Here is a 19,985-nt window from a genome sequence, read left to right on the forward strand (position 1 = left end):
TGCATGCAGAATCTTGGTTGGTACAATTGGTTACAAGTACAAAGAAGCAAGTTCACCATTGGGTAAGAGCTTGTGCATTTGAGTTAAATCGTCTGCCTACAACAACACACTTGAATTTATTGTCATTGGGATCATATAGTTTGCTTTTTGGTATTGATTGGCTATACCTTCATAGAACCAAAGTGGATTTCTTCGACAAGGCCATTGAGTGTGTGGATGATAGTGGGGAAAAGAGGACTTTTCAAGGGAAGAAGAAGCCTACATCAGTGAGGATGGTTACCATTATGCAGGCTAAGCGTAGTTGTAGAAAAGGTTATGTGATGTTTACAGTACACATTTCTAGTGACAAGGGTAAGGACGTTGAGGACGTAGATGTGTTAAGGAGGTACCCATATTTAAAATAGTTTCAAGATGTATTCCCTGAGTAAATTACAGAGTTGCCACCTCACAGGGAGATAGAATTTTCTATTGAGTTGGTGCCAGGGGCAGCTCCAGCATCAAAAGCACCTTATAGGATGAGCACACTTGAGTTGGTAGAGTTGAAGTTGCAGTTAAAGGAGATGCTTGAAAAGGGATACATTAGTCCAAGTGTATCACCTTGGGGTGCACTAGTGTTGTTCATAAAGAAAAAAGATGGTACTCTCATATTTTGCATATATTACAGTTAGTTGAAAAAGGTAACGATCAAGAATAGGTACCCATTTCTGAGGATTGATGATTCGTTTGATCAGTTGAAGGGAGCAATGATGTTCTCTAAGATCGACTTGAGATCATGATACCATCTGGTACGCATCAAGGAAGAGGATATTTTCAAGACTATGTTTAGGACCAAGTATGGGCATTATGATTTTGTTGTTGTTCGATTCGGTTTGACTAATGCTCCAGTTACATTTATGTGTTTGATGAATAGTGTGTTGCGTCCTTATTTGGACAAATTTGTTATTATATTCATTAATGACATACTGGTATATTCTAAGAATGAGGAAGAACATGTCGAGCATTTAGCAATAGTGTTGATATTGCTAAGAGAGCATCAGTTCTATGCTAAACTTACCAAGTTCAAATTTTTTCATAATGAGGTACATTACTTGGGGCATGTTGTCTCCAAGGACAACATAGCAGTAGATCTAGAAAAGACAAAGACTATCATGGAGTGGGCATCTCCTAAGAATGTGGATGAGGTGAGGTCATTCATGGGATTGCAAGGTTACTAAAGGAGGTTCATCAAGAACTTCCCACGCATTGCATATCCTATCACATCATTGCAGAGGAAAGGTAAGAAGTTCGAATAGACAAAAGAATGTGAGGCTAGTTTTGAGCAACTTAAGCAGTTTCCGACACATGCACCAGTGCTAAAGATTGTGGATCCAGACAAGCAGTTTGTAGTGTGTACAAATGCCTACAAGAGAGGACTTGGTGGAGTTCTCATGTAAGAAGGATGGCTAGTGTGTTATGAGTCACAGAAACTAAATGAGCATGAGCAGAACTATCTGACACATGACCTTGAGCTAGCAGCAATCATACATGCATTGAAGATGTGGAGACACTATCTTTTGGGTAGGAGTTTTACATTGATGAGCGATCATAGTGGGTTGAGGTATTTGTTTGACCAGTCGAACCTAAATGCTAGGAAAGTTAGATGGTTGGCTACCCTTAGTGAGTTCGACATTGAGATCAAATACATCAAAGAGAAGAATAAAAGTGTTGCAGATGCTCTTAACAGGAAGGTACAGGTAAATCATATAGAAGTTATAAGCTCTTATGGGACAAATTTATAGGATAGGATCTTGTAGGCAGGACAATGGGATGACAGATACATGAAGATCATGCACAACAAAGCATAGGTACAGGTGTAGGTATAGGTACATGTACAAGTGACCAGGATGCAGACTATGGTCTCACAGTAGATGGTTTCATGAGATTTAGGGACAAGATCTATGTGTCGAATTGTTGTGAGCTCAAGAAGCTTATCTTTAGGGAGTTTCATGCCAATCCATACTCGGGTCATCCAGGATATTAGAAGACATTGATGGTGGTGAAGAAGTTCTACTATTGATCGAAGTTCTACTATTGGCCAAATTAGATTTTCAGCAGGTAAAGGCATAATGTAAGCATTGAGGTGGTTTAATACAACCTATAACAATTATGGAATGGAAATGGGAGGTCATTTCCATGATTTCATTACAGGTCTTCCAAGGATAGTGAGGCAACATGACTCTATTATGGTCATGATTGACAGGTTGAGAAAGGTATTTCACTTCATTCCAGCAAAGACTACATATTCATCCGATGAGGTAGCACGGGTGTTCATCAGAGAGATAATGAGACTGCATGATGTTCCAAAGAAGATTGTGTCGGACGTGGATGCAAATTTCACCTCTAAGTTTTGGAAGGAGCTATTTGCAGGTTTGGGTACAGAGTTGGCCTTCAGTACAACTTATCATCCACAAACATAGAGGGTTAAAAAGATCTTGGAGCATATGTTAAGGATGTACATGATGCACCAACAGAGGGAATGGGAGGAGTATCTTCCATTGGTTTAGTTCACATGCAATAATGGTTATAAGGAGTCATTAAGGATGAGTCCTTTTGAGGCATTGTATGGGTGGAGTTGTAAAACTCCCATCAGCTAGAGTGATCCAGTGAATAGGGCACTTATTGGATAGGATATGTTGGTGGACATGGAGCAGGAAATGCAAGTTATAAACAAGAATCTAAAGGCAGCACAATATAGATAGAAGATTTATGCGATCAGCAGAGGGTATTCAAAGAGTTTCAGGTTAGGTAGCATGCGTATTTGCACATCAAGCCCAAGAAAAGATATTTGAGGATTGGTTCATGTGCCAAGTTGTCACCACGGTATTACAAGCCTTGCAAGATCCTTGAGAGGATTGGACCAGTGGCATATCGAATTGCACTACCTCCAACAGTGAACTTCCATGATGTTTTCCATATTTCATTGCTTAAGAAGTATATAAAGGATGTTGATCATGTTATTGATTGATTTGTATTGCAGGTGGAGCAAGAAGGAGAGTTCCAGCGAGATCCTCAATGCATATTGCATTAGAAGCATCTCATGCTCAAGAACAAAGCCACATAGAAAGTTAAAGTGCAGTGGAAGCACTTTGGGCTTGAAGAAGCTAAATGGGAGATGGCAGATCAGATGCAGGCCCTGTATCCTTCATTGTTTGTCGGTTGAGGCAAAGAAATTTTGGTTTGATGTTGGTATATGTTTGGCGTATGTTTTTCTGATGTTTTGGTATATGTATATATGTTTATGGATATAAATACCACCATGAGCTAAGTTATAAACCTCCAATAAGCGGTATGGTTGTTATTTTTTCATGTTGTCATGATGTTTTGCTTTTGAGAAGGCCCTTCATTGTAAATATTGCAACGAGCTAAGTTATAAAGCTACATAGGAAGTATGTTGTTTTCAACAGTCTTGTCGAGGTCTTGGTGTGATTTAACACTGAGGATGGTGTTCCCCAAGGGGGAGGGTTCTGTAACAGCCCTGGTGAAAAGTTCATGTAATAAAAGTTAATAAAGGAAAAATAATACCATGGTTAAGGGACACTTATTCCTAGCTGAATGTTGGGAAAGATATCCTAGTGGGCATCATTGGACGTGTGTTTTGGCTAAGGAAAATTGGAAAAGGCTAAGGCAAAGGCATTAAAAGGTAAAATTCATTTTTGGCAATTTATTTATGAAAATAAAGGAAATTATGAGAAAAGTAAGATGAAAGGTCACAGGTTGCATGTGAGGATTCAAATGAAGAAAATAGAGACATCACTCATAAAAAGGCTTCCAAGGATTAGTGGGCAAGATTTTTATAACATTTTTTCAGTTCAAGTTTGGAGCTCTCTCGTTACTCTCTCTCTCTCTCACTTGGTCACTTAGAGTTTTCTTGGAGCATTCTAGCTTTGGAGCAAGGAAGGAAAAGCAAACAAAGGGAAAGGAAGAAAATCAAGGATCAAAGAAGGAAAAGTAGGATGAAGCATCTTCAACAGGAATACTTGCAGGTAACCTTTTGCATATGTGATTTCTTAGCTAATTTGGACATGCATGGCTTCACATGTTGGTGTATGGTTCTCTTGCTGTCAGTGGCATGGTTTCTCCAGGTTACTATAGTGATTTGTAGCCTAGACTTGCCTTTTTCCAGATGCCATGGTATGTTAGGATGTTTATCTCGGTTTTGAGCTTTGGTTTTCCGGATGGATTTCAGAATCTGGGGTGGAGGTGGTCTCAAGGTTCATTCCCAAAGGCCTAGGAATCCCTTGATCGGTTTTGGTGGGATACATGGTAAAGCCTGAGGGAGGAGTCTCGGTTTAGGGCCTAGTGATCTAGGTTTGGATTGTAGTAAATCCTGAGAGACTGGTCTTGGTTTAGGGCCTAGTGATTCAGGATTGGATTGTGGTAAAGCCTGAGAGACAAGGAGACAAAAAATTCCTCAAGGATAGTGATGGATTCCAGATGGAATTCCAAGTTAGGTTCGGTTGTGATTAGAGCATCGATTTTGGTGTGATCATGGTTTGATGAGGGTGGAGGTGGTTTAACCTCTAGATTCCCTTGATTGTTCTTGGATTGCTTGTTCTATGAGATCCCACATTTATGCTTGGAATATGGCATTGGGGTGGCTGGCTGAAAGAAAGATTTGGTTCCACCATGTCTATGGTTGGGTGGTACGTGGAAGTCCTGAACCTCTTCGCATTTGCCTATGATTAATAAAAGATAATTTCTCTTACTTTTTCACTTGTTTGTACGTGGATTTAATGACTTTCATATCTCCAATATTTATATGATTTTATGTTGGTTGTAAGCATGGTTATATGACTGGTTCATGTCATGGTTATTTCATGTATTTACTTATAATTGTTAAAATGATGGATGCAAGACCTAATTGATGTTATAAAAGTTCCATGGAGAAGGTGGTGATCCTTCTGGTTATGTTTCATAAGTGTTTTTAGTCATTCATTCTATGTCTTGTATCCTAGACCTGTAGGTTGCATTGATGTCAAGTGTTTGATAGAATGTCAGTCTCGCTTGGGGAAGCTCGGGCCTAATCTTGAGGTTGCTTTTGATTTATTAGTATGATCATCATGTTTTTGATGAATTTTGGAGGTTGTAACAAGTTCTTGGTAGAGGTTGGGATTCTAGGCTAGAAAAGTGGCTCAAATCCCAGGGACGCTGGCACATGTTTACTGATAAGAGTCCATGGATGCTGGTACATAGGCCTGTGAGAGTGACTACGGGTTTCTGGATGTTTTGATCCCTATAACATGAGAGTGACCATGTGTTAACAGCCTTAAAACATCAGTGGGACCCAGGGGCAGGATGTGTGAGTGGCTGACATGTCTCTTTAGGGTGTTGTTGCTGATGTGGATGGGTTTGATTGATGTGTTCCATCGATTCCATTTACTTAAGGTCACCAAGGATGTTGAATCCCTTATAATTCCCTCTCTCGCTGCATGTTTACCCTAACTGGCTAGTTGCTTGGATAGACCTGGGAGGAGGGGGTGTTACATAATGAGTGCACACAAAGATGCACTTTTTTTGTCATGATGGTGGATCAATTGGCCCAATGAAATCCATTCCCCACATGTCAAATGGCTCTAAGACCACTTTATTTTGTAGAGGCATCTCATACCTGGGTGTGGTTTTCCCCACCCTTTGGCACTGATCACATCTATTGGTATGCCTTCTTGCATTTTAATGGAGAGTGGGCGAATAGTAGCTAACTTGTAAATCTTTGAAAGTTGTTCTCTTGGCCGCAAAAGGACCCCCACAGGGCCCATCATGGCAGGATGAAAGGATGTCAAAGACTACCTCTTCCCTGACACATCTCCTTAAAATCTGATTTGGTCCAATATTGAAAAGGTTGCCTACAATCCAAGTGAAGGGGCACTTTTCCTTACAATTCTTCTCTTCTCCCTGGATGACAGATTTGGGGGAAATTTCCTAGCAACCAGGTAGTTGGATATGTCAGCAAACCAGGGAGAGAGCACTGAGATAGAAAATAGGTTTTCATCTGGAAGTTTATCTTCGACCATCCCATCATCATCTACAGGCAAAGTATGTCTAGACAAAAAATCTGCAACTACATTTTCTTTTCTTGGTTTGTCAATGATAGTCAAATTAAACTATTGTAACAATAACAACCATATAATGATATTATCATTCAGATTAGGCTTATTCATCAAATAGTTAATAGCTGCATGATCAATATTGCACAAATGTTTGGTACCCAGTGATATAGTGCCTGAATTTTATAAGGAGTGTACAACAAATAAGAGTTCTTTTTCAGTGACAATGTAGTTTAGAGTAGCCTTTGATAGATTTTTACTAATGAAATAAATGGCATAGGGTAACTTATCATCCATTTTCCCAAAGGCTTCCCACACATCTTTGTCTGATGCATCAGTATGGATATGGAAATGAAGAGCTCAACTGGGACCGCTAAGTATGGGTGCAGTGGTCAATATCTCTTTTAATATTTCAAGGGCCTCTTAACAACTACTTTTCCAACATAATTTTGAGTCCTCGACCAGCAATCCAAATAGTGGTGAAGCCACTTTACTAAAATCCTTGATAAGCCTTCTATAGTAACTAGCTAAGCCCAAGAAAATCCTAACATTCCTCTGATTCTAAGGAGTATGGACCCTTTTGATGATGGAAATCTTGTTTGAGTTCCAGCTGTATTCCCTCCCGAGATATGGAATGGCCAAGGACAGTCCCTACATTCATTAAGAATTCAAATTTCTTAGGACATAGTGAGAGGTTCATTACAATGCATTTTCCCAAGACTTTACCCAGATTAGAGAGAGCCTCCAGGAAGTCACATCCATAGGGAGTGAAATCATCCATGTATATATCCACAGAGTCATGAACAAGCTCAGCAAAGATGCTCAAAAATGCCATTTAAAAAGTGACAGGGGCATTGCATAAACTGAATGGGAGGACTCTATAAGCAAAGGTAACCAAAGTACATGTGAATGTAGTCTTGTCTTGGTCCTCAAGGCTGATCTAGATCTGATTGTAACCACTAAACCCATCCAAGAAAGAGAAGAACTTCTTCCCTGCAAGGCCATCTAAAACTTGGTCAATGAAAGGCAAAGGGAAATTCTCTTTATTTGTGGCCTTGTTCAGTTCTTTGTAGTCCACATAGATCCTCCACTTCCCATTCCTCTTTGGCACTAAGACTAGAGGGGACACCAACTCACTATCTGTGATGGGGTATATGAACCCTGCATTCAACAAATTTTGTAATTCTTCCTTTACTATGTCCTTAAGGGTTGGGTTCATTCTCCTATGAGGTTGGCACATAGGTTTTCATCCCTCTTTTATGTAGATGTGATGAGTACAAACTGAGGGATGCACCCCCTTCATTTATTTATAGTCCCAAGCAAAAGAATCTAAGTGTTCTCTCAGCATATTGTACAATTTTTCTTCTTGTTTGGTCGATAGGCACAGGTTAATATTTAAGATTCTAGATGGGCCAAACTCTACAATTTAAATGTTCATGACTTGGGTCAACTGAGCATAACTCAAGCCAAGGACTACTCTCAAATTATTTCACTAGCTCATCAAGAGGAATGGTATTTGGGGGTTGGTTTTGAAGGATATGGTCAATGAGGTCATCTTCAACAAGTTCCCCCCTCCTATAAAAACATCTAGGGTATAGATTGGGTAGGGTGTTTTATGATACACTTCATCTTCTTCCTCCTCTTCTAGCCACAAGGGTAAGTCGTGCTCAATGGATGGTTGAGCAGGAGGATACAATACCAATTGTGTTGGCATTATGATGCATGTGTTGTCCTTGATGGCAACTCACTTGTAACAGAACAAGTATATGGTAACTAGATGAATCCACAGGTCAGTTCAGAGGTGACTGAGTGATGTAACAGAATAATAGAATAATGGGACAAAGGTTTACAGATTAGAATCAGAAGTTTGATAAAGGTGAATATTTGAAGATCTCTATGCGGGTTTGTTAAGGCCAAGTCGCGTATACACACAGGTATAAAGAAGAAAATTCACGTACATGCTGGTGCACTAATTTAAGAATACCAAGGGTCCTTACCATGGTATTATCCCACAATATTGAGCATAGTAACAGTACTTGATCCAGTCCAAGATTACCACCGACACTAGTGTAGTTTTGACTCATGGTATTGGCTAAGGCTCTAACTATATAAGGAGGTGAAGGTCAAAGTGCTAAGTGTGCATGTGAAAGGGTTTTTGATGAATACTTCAATCTGAAGTATATTTTCATTGTAAGGACCATAGTTGACACATATATCTGAAATAATTATCCATCGATGAATAAAATGATGGATCATGATCATGAGACTTGAAATGACTTTCCATTGTATGATATGCTCATGGATTGACTAGATCTAAGTATTAACACATGTTTTTATCTCTGAATATTATGATCTAGGTCTTTCTAAAGTTCTAAAGATTTGTGCAATTTTAAGTCAAAATTTGTAGATATGTACGTAGGTTGGTCTCAGTTAAGTCGTGTATACACGCGGGTTCGTTTCTTCAAAGTCACATACATAAAGGAAGGGTTTATGTTCATAAATGTCTGATCAACCTAATCAGTGTCTTTGTATCTCTGATGTTTGTCAATGATGTCCTCATGTTGATATGGGTTGAGTGATAATCTCTGAAGTAGAACTGATTGAATGATGAAGTTGAATTTGGTTACATGTTGATTGGTTGAAAATATTATTAATGTTGCTAACTGTATGAGGGTTCTGTAAGCTAACATAATATTTCAGAATAACTCTGGTCAACTCTATGTCTAATTCAAAATTACAAGTTTTTAGTATATTGAGATATGTACACAGGTTGTTATATAGAAAAGCGTGTATACATTCGGGTTGCCTTAAGTGAAGTAGCATATACATGTTGACATATGAGTGATCATGGTTTCACTTGATTCCATGTGTTGATGTAGTATTTTGAGTTTAGTTCTGTGTGCTAGTTACAATAATCTCATTGTTCTATTTGAATTAAGTTGGTGTTTGCTTAAGTTGATCTACGAGTTGTGATGTATTAAATCAGGTGGATCCAGTGTGAAAATTTATGAAACATGGTCCATGGATGTTGCTGAGGGTTGGAGCCTTTAGTGAGGAAGTTGAAGTTTCCTGCCATTAGTAGTTGGTAATCAGGTCAGGGGGTTGGAGCTCCCTTCTAGTAGGATTTGGAGAACAAGTGAAGGTTGTAGCCTTCATCAGGTGGGTGCCAGCATACTGGCATGAGTCTGCACCAATACTAGAACGTAAGAAGTTTTTTTATATTAATAAGTTTGAAGATTGAAACGAAAACAACGGTGGTTTTCTCCCACATTGGGTTTCCACCTTAATTCTCGGTGTTCATGTGTATTGCTTATGTGTGATACTTTATTCTATTCTTACTGCACCTGCTTACTTCTTATCAAATGCCTGATAAATCTCTTACATTCTGGTTTAAGTTTAACAAATAAATAATTATATGTTTTACAAGTTTACTAAGCATATGTTAGTTTCTTTTACAATATTCGTGTACATACGTGAGTTGGGTTCAATAAAGTCACATACATATTTCATAAAAGAAAATTATTATTGTGAGTTTTTAAAATACTAATTCACGCCCCCTCTCAGTATTTTTCCCAACAATTGGAATCAGAGCAGGTCCTTCAAAAGAAGCTTGATCACTTGAAGGAAGATCTCCCAAGATGAGAAATCAAGACAGAATGACATCTATCAGACCACCACTCTTCCACGGAAATAATTTAATGTATTGGAAGACAAGAGCCAGATCCTATTTGTAGTCCCTTGGAGCAAATGTTTGGGCCATTATGAAATGAGGTTACCAATATCCAGCCGCAGTTCCCACAGATGCAACAGAAAAGAAGACATATGAAACCAATGCCAAAGTTGTCAATGCATTATTGGGAAGTCTGACAGAACCAAAATTTGTCAAAGTTATGCAATTAAACACAACAAAAGAAATATGGGACAAAATCATTCAAAGCTATGAAGTTGATACCAAGGTAAAAAGCGCTAAACTCCAAACTCTCATAATTCAATATGAAACTCTCAGAATGCATAATGATGAAAACATTTCTAGTTTCTTTATACATATAGATGAGATTGTAAATTGCATGAAAAATCTGGGTGAAGAAATAAAGGGCACCACTTTAATAGAGAAAATATTAAGATCTCTAACTCCTAAATTCGAGTCAAAAGTGTCTGCCATTGAAGAGAAGTAGGATCTGCAGACACTTACTATTGTTCAACTTCACAGGATCCTGACTGATTTTAAAATGAGGAAAGGAGGTCCCTCGGAAGTTAGAGAAGCCACATTCAAATCATCTGCAAAATGAAAAGGAAAGGAAGAAAACAAGGAATCAAGATATATATTAGAAGAAGATGAGGTGAACTTTGTAAAGAAACTTCAACTGGGCACCGGAAGGTTCAGAGGTAAGCTTCCCTTCAAATGTTTTGCTTGTGGTAGAGTTGGTCATTATGCTGCTAAATGTCCTCATAAAGAAAACCATGACAAAGGGAAGGATACTGCAAAAGGTAATAGGAGACAGTTTGACAATAGAAGAAGTTATTATACTCATGAAGATAGTGATGGCTTGTCAAATAGTGAAGAAGGAGAATCTGATCAAGATCTTAAATTACTCATGGCTTTTGAGAAAAATGCTAATGAGTCTAATGATAAATTTGTGGATGCTTTAGAGGAAAACTATTTCTTTGAATAAATTACTCAACTCAAAATTTGTTTGGAATAAAACAAAGTAGCCATATATAAATTGAAGCATCAACTCATAGAAAAGGAAAAGCATAATGAGAAGTTAGAATGTCAAGTAGTAAGTCTAAGAAAGGAACGTGAGAAAATAAAAACTTTGAATCTTAGATTTGCTAAAGGATTTGAAACCTTAGATGAAATTATCAAGGTACAACGCTCTACTCTTATGAAGACAGGTCTTGGATACACTGGAGAAACATCTAAAACAAAGAAGTCTTCAGCCACCATCGGCAACTATCTAAATGCAACAAAAACCAGTCAGCAAAGCTTCAGTCCTCAACAAAAGAATAAAGGCATTCCACAGGTAAATCATGTTCACTCTAATCCAGGGATGAACAACAACAGAAACACCATTTAGATAGTAAACAACACCAGAATATTATATGATCACATAAATTTCTTCTTTAATGGACAACGTTTCTCATGTCATAATTTTGGTCATAAGACTGCTCAATGTGTTGCATACAAAACCATCATGACTAGAGAAGCAAGAAAACAAAGGAATGAGACAGGAGTCAAGAAGAACACTTATAATAACTTCTCACCTCTTAAAGATGAAAATGAATGCTCGTTTTGCAATAACTTTGGACATGAAGAATCTAAATGCAGGAGCTAATTACAACCAACATCTTAAAAAGAGAAAATATCAACAAAATCTAAGGTATGGAAAAGGAAGGAGTTACAGTCTAAAAGTTGTGGCATAGAATTGTTTAGAAAAGCAAAAGAAAATCCATGGTACATTGATAGTGCATGCTCAAAACACATGACAGGTGATAAAGGTAAACTTATTTCATACACTTCTTTAGAGAAAGAAAAGAATGTCATTTTTGGAAATGACTCACTTGCTGTCATTAACGGAAAAGGTTCTATTTTTCTAAAATAAAAGGTTAAAGATGGTAATGTTATGTATGTTGATGGATTAAAGCATAACTTATTGAGTGTTAGCCAAATGCATGACCAAGGAAATGTGTTTGTATTTCGATCAAAAGAATGTGTGGTTCGTGAACTTGACACAGGAAAGACCATAATAAAAGGAACAAGAACCCCGAGAAATTTGTATATATTGAAAGGTGGCCAAGAACTGTGTTACCTAGGAAATGTAGAGGAAAACTGGTTATGGCACAAAATGTTGGGACATCTAAGATTTTCTCAAATAAGAAAATCAAGCAGGCTCAAAGTTGTTCATGATCTACCCAACATCACCCTACCAGAAAGTACCATATGTAGTCATGTCAATTCGGGAAGAAAACTAGAGTTCAATTCAATGTCAAAGAAGGATCAACAAGTAATTCTCTTGAACTTATACATACTGATTTGTGTGGACCAGTAAGGAAAAAGTCACCTCGTGGAGAACATACTATATGTTATTCATTGATGACTTTTCTAGAATGTGTTGGATTGGTTTATTGAAACACAAATATGAAGCATTTGATAAATTTATAGTCTTCAATCATTAGTTGAAAATGAATAAGATATAAAAATCAAATGTCTCATATTTGACCAAGGAGGAGAATACATATCATATGAATTCTTTGATTTATGTGAAAAACATGGCATAAAAAAGACAATTTTTTGTAGCTAGAACTCCTCAACAAAATGGCATGGCAGAAAGAATGAATAGAGCTATTCAACAAATGGCTCGTGCTATGCTTGATGAGTCTGGAACTCCTAAAACCTTCTAGGGTGAAGCTGCACATACCGTAGTAAATATTCTCAACAAGGCTCATGTTCGTGTGAATAGTGATAAAACTTCGTATGAACTTTGGTATGGTAAGCCACCCACAATAGAGAATTTTAGAGTTTTTGGAAACAAATGTTTCATCAAAAATAATGATGAAAAAATTGGTAAGTTTGAAGCTAGAGAATATGAAGTAATACTTCTTCGTTACTCATATAGAAGCAAAGGATGCAAGTGTTACAATAAGATACTTTGGAAAATTGTTGAATGCATTGATGTTGTGATTGATGAAGCATGCACAGATCCCAAAAAGGTAACACCAGCAAAAGAGGATGATGATGATGATGATGATGAATGCTTTCCCACATAAAATCACAATTATATAGAATAAGAAACTAATGAATCAGCAGAAGAAGACACATCAGACAAAGAAAAGGATCCATCCAAGTATGTTCAAAAGAATCATCCAGAAACTCAAATTCTAGGAGAAAAGGAATCTAAGGTACAAACAAGAAGAACCCTTTGTAGGGTCTCCTAGTTATCTATATTTATTATCCACCATTGAACCACAAAATGTAAATCAAGCTAGTAAAGATGAATGTTGGGTTAAGGCCATGAATGAAGAACTTGATCAAAATGAAAAGAATGATACTTGGGAAGTGGTTCCAAGGCCTCATGATAAAAATGTTATTGGGACAAAATGGACATTCAAAAATAAGTTGAATGAAAATGGAGAGGTCATTAGGAACAAAGCTAGAATTTTTTGTAAAGGTTATGCTCAACAAGAAGGTATAGCCTTTGTAGAAACATTTTCACCAGTAGCCAGACTTGAAGCCATAAGAATGTTTCTTTCATTTTAAATTTTTTGACATTTCGAAGTTTATCAAATGGATGTAAAATCTGCTTTCCTTAATGGAGATCTAGAAGAAGAAGTATATCTTGAACAACCATAAGGATTCATTTTTTGGAATGATGAAAACCTTGTATGCAAACTCAAAAAGGATTTATATGGGCTAAAACAAGCTCCAAGGGCAGGGTATTATCATCTTGACAAATAAATTCAACAACAAGGCTTCACAAAATGATTCGTAGACAACAACTTGTACAAAAAAATTTGAGGATGATAAACTGATAATTATTATTATTTATGTTGATGATATCATATTTGGTAGTAATGAAGAATCTATGAGTCAAAGCATTGTTCTGTTATGCAACAAGAATTTGAAATGTCTTTACTTGGGGAACTAACCTATTTTCTTGGTCTACAAGTGCAACAAGTGCAACAAGCAAAATATGGTATCTTTCTCTCAAAAACAAAATATCTCAAGAATATTATGAAGAAGTATAGGATGGAAGATTGCAAACTTATATGTACTCCCATGATGATAGGATGTAGCCTCAATTCTAATGATGATTCTCCTGCAATAAACCAACCAGAGTACAAGTCTATGATTGGAAGTTTGCTTTATCTAACAGGTACCAGACCAGATATCACACATGTAGTTGGGATTGTTGGACGTTTGTAAGCCCAGGAAGTAAAGAGAATATTCAAATATCTCCAAGGAACCCAATACTTTGGTATATGGTATCCTAAAGAGGCAGATCCTACCCTTCATGTATACACATATGCGGATTGGGTTGGAAATGTTGATGACTGGAAAAGCACTAGTGGAGGTGCATTTTACATGGGGTCGTGATTGGTATCTTGGTTCAATAAGAAACAAATTTCCATTGCCTTATCTACAGTGGAATAAGAATATGTGGATGCTGCATCTTGTTTCACACAACTTCTTTGGATTATGCAAACATTACAAGATATACAAATCAAATGTTCTCCACCCATCTCCATCCAATGTGATAATACAAGTGCTATTAGTATTTCGAAAAATCTTGTTATGCCCTCCGAGACCAAGCATATTCCAGTTAAGTATCACTTTCTACGAGAACAAGTGCTTGAGAAAAAGGTTAAATTGGAGTATGTTCCCTCCAAAGAACAAGTTTCTGATATATTTACTAAACCTCTCCCCAAAGAAGCATTTGAATATCTTAGACAGAAACTGGGAGTTGTCTCTGCCTCATTTTGTTGTTAATCTAGTCTTCTCAGTCTACAGGTGAAAATTCAGAAGGTTTCTTTCTGTACATGGGTTTCATGAAGTATAGTCACGTATATACACGAGTTTCTTTGTAGACAGTCGCGTATGTTTTTATCTGATAGAAAAACAATGGGACAGACTCAAGATCAGCCTCTGACATGCTACTGATAGCTATGATTTGATTTTCCTTGGTCTGGTGTTAACGGGTACACTCTGCTGATATGGTATTGAGTTATGTTTTTCTCATTGATATTTATCTGATTGATGAAGATGCTTTGATGAATGAGTTGTTGACAATGAACAAGTAGCACAGGTTCAGGGATAACATTAGCCTTGCAGAATATAATGCATTTTTTGCATTATGGTTGTTGAATTATGCTACTATTAAGATCTTTTGGTCTCAGTTATTAATGTCATATATGTCATTTGATGTAATAATTGTCATATTCAGCCATGTATGGACTTTTGAGGTCATGTCAAAAATGTAATCCCACTTGGTTGGGTGGTAGTGTCAAAAATGTAATCCCACTTGGTTGGGTGGTTGAGTCAAATATGTATCCCACTTTCTTGGGTGATTGATGTAAGTATGAGTCCTTGGTGATAGGAAGGTCATCCTCAGTTGAGTTAGAGAATCATGTTCTTCATTTGAAAATATTTCTAAAGATTCAGCATGTGCTCAAGGGGAGCATGGAAAATATAGTGTAAATCAGATCCAAAGGGGGAGCTTTGGTCCTCCCTTTTCCCTTGATGTCAAAGGGGGAGAGCATATTGGTGTTTGAATAATGGTTCTTTGATGTATCTAACAGGTTTCTACAAGTTGAACTGATCAACACCAATAGGTTTCCGTAAAGTCCAAAGGGGGAGATTGTTGGCATTACGATGCATGTGTTGTCCTTGATGGAAACTCACTTGTAACAGAATAAGCATATGGTAACTAGATGAATCCACAAGTTAGTTCAGAGGTGACAAAGCGATGTAACAGAATAACAAAATAATGGGACAAAGGTTTACAGATCAGAAACAAAAGTTTGATAAAGGTGAATATTTGAAGATCTATACGTGGTTTTGTCAAGGCCAATTCGCATATACACACAGGTACAAATAAGTAAAGTCACGTACTTGCTGGCACCCTAAATTAAGAATACCAAGAACCCTTACCATGGTATTAGCCCAGAATATTGAACGCAGTAATGGTTACTTGATCCCATCCAAGATTACCACCGCACTAGTGTAGTTTTGACTCATGGTATTGGCTAAGGCTCTAACTATATAAGGAGGTGAAGATCACAGTGCTAAGTGTGCATGTGAAAGGGTTTTTTATGAATACTTCAATCTAAAGTATATTTGCATTGTAAGGGCCATAGTTGACATATAGATATGAAATAATTATGCACCAATGAGTACAATGATGGATCAAAATCATGAGACCTGAAATGACTTTCCATTGTATGATCTGCTCATGGATTCACTAGATCTAAGTATTGATGCATGTTTTTATCTCTGAATATTATGATCTAGGTCTTTATGAAGTTCTGAAGAGCTACGAAATTTTAGGTCAAAATTTGCATATATGTACACAAGTTGGTCTTGATTAAGTTGTGTATACACATGGGTTCGTTTCTTCAAAGTCGCGTACATAAAGGAAAGGCTTCTATTGATAAATGACTGATCAACCTTATCAATGTTATTATATCTCTACTGTTTTTCAATGATGTCATCATGTTGATCTAGGTTGAGTGATAATGTCTGAAGTAGAATTGATTGAATGATGAAGTTGAATTTGGTTACATGTTGATTGGTTGAAAAATATTATTGATGTTGCTAACTGTATGAGGGTTTTGTAAGCTAACGGAATATTTCAGAATAACTCTGGTCAACTCTGTGTCTAATTCAAAATTACAAGTTTTTAGTATATTGAGATCTGTATGCAGGTTGCTCTACATAAAAGTGTGTGTACACATGAGTTGCCTTAAGTGAAGTAGCGTATATATGTTGGCATATGAATGATCAAGGTTGCAGTTGATTCTATGTATTGATGCAGTATTCTGACTTCATTTATGTGTTCTAGTCACAATGATTTCACTATTCTGTTTGAATTGAGTTGGTGTTTGCTTCAGTTGATCTACAAGTTGTGATTTATTAAAGTAGGTGGATTCAGTGTGAAAATTTATGAAACATGGTCCAAGATGTTGCTGAGGGTTGGAACCTTCAGTGAGGAAGTCGAAGCTTCCTGCCAGTAGTAGTTAGTAATCATATCAGGGGGTTGGAGCTCCCTTCTAGTGGGAGCTGGAGAATGAGTGAAGGTTGTAGCCTTCATAAGGTGGGTGCCTGCGTACTGGCATGAATCTGCACCAATACTAGAATGTAAGAAGTTTTTGATATTAATAAGTTTGAAGACTGAGACGACAACAATGATGGTTTTCTCCCCAATTGGGTTTCCACCATAAATCCTGGTGTTCATATGTGTTGCTTATGTGTGATACTTTATTCTTTTTTTACTGCACCTACTTACTTCTTATAAAATTCCTGATAAATCTCTTACATTCTAGTTTAAGTTTAATAGATAAAGAATTAGTTGTTTTACAAATTTACTAAGCATACACTAGTTTCTTTTACAATAATCACATACATACGTGAATTGGGTTCAGTAAAGTTGTGTACATATTTCAAAAAAGAAAATTATTATTGTGAGTTTTTAAAATACTGATTCACCCCCCCCCACCCCTCAGTATGTTTCCCAACAAATTGTTTAGACAAATGTCCATTCTTAATGGTCATGTTCCCAACCCTACAACTAATGTAAGCATCAACAATGGCTAACCATGGCCTTCCAAAGATGAGAGGAAAGCCATTGAACTTGGTTTTGGGTTGGAGAACCAGGAATTTGAATAGGATACTCCCAAGAGTTAATAGAGGCCATGACATCCTCAACAACTCCCTCAGGAGCTACTATGGATCTATCTGCAAGTTGCAACACTCTAGTGGTCTTTCTCAAAGCTCTTTGGAGATTTAGCTTTAGCATGGTTTCGTTAGTCATAACATTGATGGAAACCCCAAGATAAATCAGGGTATGAGGGACAATGATGCCATCAATGTGCACATCCACTACTAGACTTCCAAGGTCTAACTATTTTGGAAAAATTACTCTCCCCAACATCAAAACAGATAATTGACCAAAAAAATTGATGGTGGGGTTGTCTCTTTGTCTTCTCCCATGATGTTTGAAAAATTTATCCTTGATGATCTTATTATAGATTGGAACATCCTTAATATCCTAGAGAAGGGGTATTTTAACACAAATTCTTCAATTCTCCCAGAAGTTCAATATATTATGGGGTTTGCTGGCTAGGGTGGATCAATCTCTTAGGAAAAGGAGGTGGATTTACTTGAGGGGTACTCTCTTCATTTTCCACTTTAAGATCTTCAAGTGGAGATGGTGGAATATTATCTAGAAGAAGTATTCCAGACCTACGGTTGATTTCTTGGATCTCCACAACATAGGTAGGATAAGGTGTCTCTCCATTGTAGATCTGGTGTGCTTGCTTGTTATTCAGGTTCGGATTGAGTTGAGAAGGCATCTGAGGTTGCTTTGGTGGAGCAGGATGAGTGAGTTGTGGTTGAGTTTGGGGTGGAGGCAGTAAAGTAGGAGGTTGGTTGAGTTGAGACCTCCACCCTTGTGATGTGTTGTTCCACTGAGGAGATTGGGGAGCATATGGCTGAAAAGGTTGATTGACAGGCTGAGGATAATATGGAGGAGCATAGGGCCAAGAAGGAGGTGTGTACCATGATGGATGAGTGGAAGAGTACCAAGGTGGCAAGGGTGCATTCTGGTTTGGATTGTAATAAGAGTAAGATACACCTTGCATGCCCTGTTGGCATGGTCGAGGTCCTTGAGGCCTCCTTTAATTTATAAAGAAAAGTTGCTCATCCCCACCTTCTTCCCCCTGGTATTCAACTTTTAAACCAGGAAAATAAGAGAATTTATCTGTGTCATGGTTTTCCTCATAGACTGAGCAGACTTCTATGACATTTAATGGGCATTCAATCCTATGGTGCCTTTTAGTGCATTTAGGGTAGAAAATAGCTAGGGATCTCTTTGATTCCTCTTGTTTCCTCTTGATTTTCATGGTATCCACTTGCAAATAAAAGGTATGAAATGTTTCACTTTGAAAAGCCTCCAACATGTTCCTAGTCTCATTTTTTATGGATATTGTGGAATGAGAGGGACTGACCAAGCCTTAACTAGCCCTACCCTTCTTCCTAGCAGCCCTAGAGTGCTTCTTGAACACAATTGTAATTTCATCGTAGGATAAATAATATATATCTCCCCTAGATAGCATGTTGATGGTCTCCAACATGTCCTCCTTGATCCCTCAGAGAAGAACAAGTTTAAGTGATTCAGGATCAAGGGTGCAGATGTACCTCCTATAACTGTGTTGAAATCACTCCTCATAGTCTTCTAGGGATTCATCAAGTCCAAGAGTGATTTTAAAGATTTCTTCCTTGGTTTATTTGCACCTACAATAGTCCCTATACTTATTATTAAAGGCTTGTTGCATTTGAGCCCAGGTAATGATGCTACCCCCAGGCAGACCCATAAACTAGCGCAAGGATGCATCCTTAAGGGTAGAGGGGAATAACTTCAACTTCTGGTCATCATAGGCATAGTCATAGGTCCTACAGACAACAAAAAATTCAAACATGAAGGTATTAGGATCCTCAGAGGTTAAGGCATGGAAGTGTGGAAGGGAAGTAGGGCTTATATTCTTCATTCTAGCCTCTCCATTAGTCTCTCTGATAGGGAAAAACTCATTGTTCCTATTTTCAGCCATAGTTTGGGTAGGTGAAGTGGGTTCTTCTTCTTCCCCAATAGGTTCTTCAAATTTCAGGTTTCTCACCTAGAGGGTCTTCTAACTCCCTTGTAGTCAGAGAGGGAAGATGAAAGTCACCGAAGAAGAGTGAAGGTTGACTGCTTGAGGGTGTGGGGGTTTTGGGTAAGAATTTTCCTTGAGTATCTCTACTCTTATGAGGCATGAAAGAAAAAATTTCTCTTTTTATTTTATGTTACTTCTTCAAAACTGTATGCAAAACAGAAAACAATGCTTAAGAAAAAACAACATCTACCTAGACACCTTCCCGGAAATGACGCCAAAAAGTGGTGAGCCTTGGAATTACACCAAGAGTGTTGCAACTCCCAAGGTCTCCTAAACTCTATTTATCAACCTAGGGTTCATATAAAATTCAAGGTAACAATGATATATGCATATTAAATGGGATTCTACTCATGCCACCCTCAACTAGGACATCTGATCAATAGTGCTCCAAGACAATTCCTCCTACAAAATTAGAATGAAAGATAGCTAATGAAGGTGCAATTTAGAAGCTACCTCTAACTATGAAAAGGAAAATGT

The sequence above is a fragment of the Pinus tabuliformis genome, chromosome 5_1, assembly GCF_031772625.1.
Source record: "Pinus tabuliformis cultivar Carrire ecotype Pingquan chromosome 5_1, CPIR1, whole genome shotgun sequence".
Classification (NCBI taxonomy): domain Eukaryota; kingdom Viridiplantae; phylum Streptophyta; class Pinopsida; order Pinales; family Pinaceae; genus Pinus; species Pinus tabuliformis.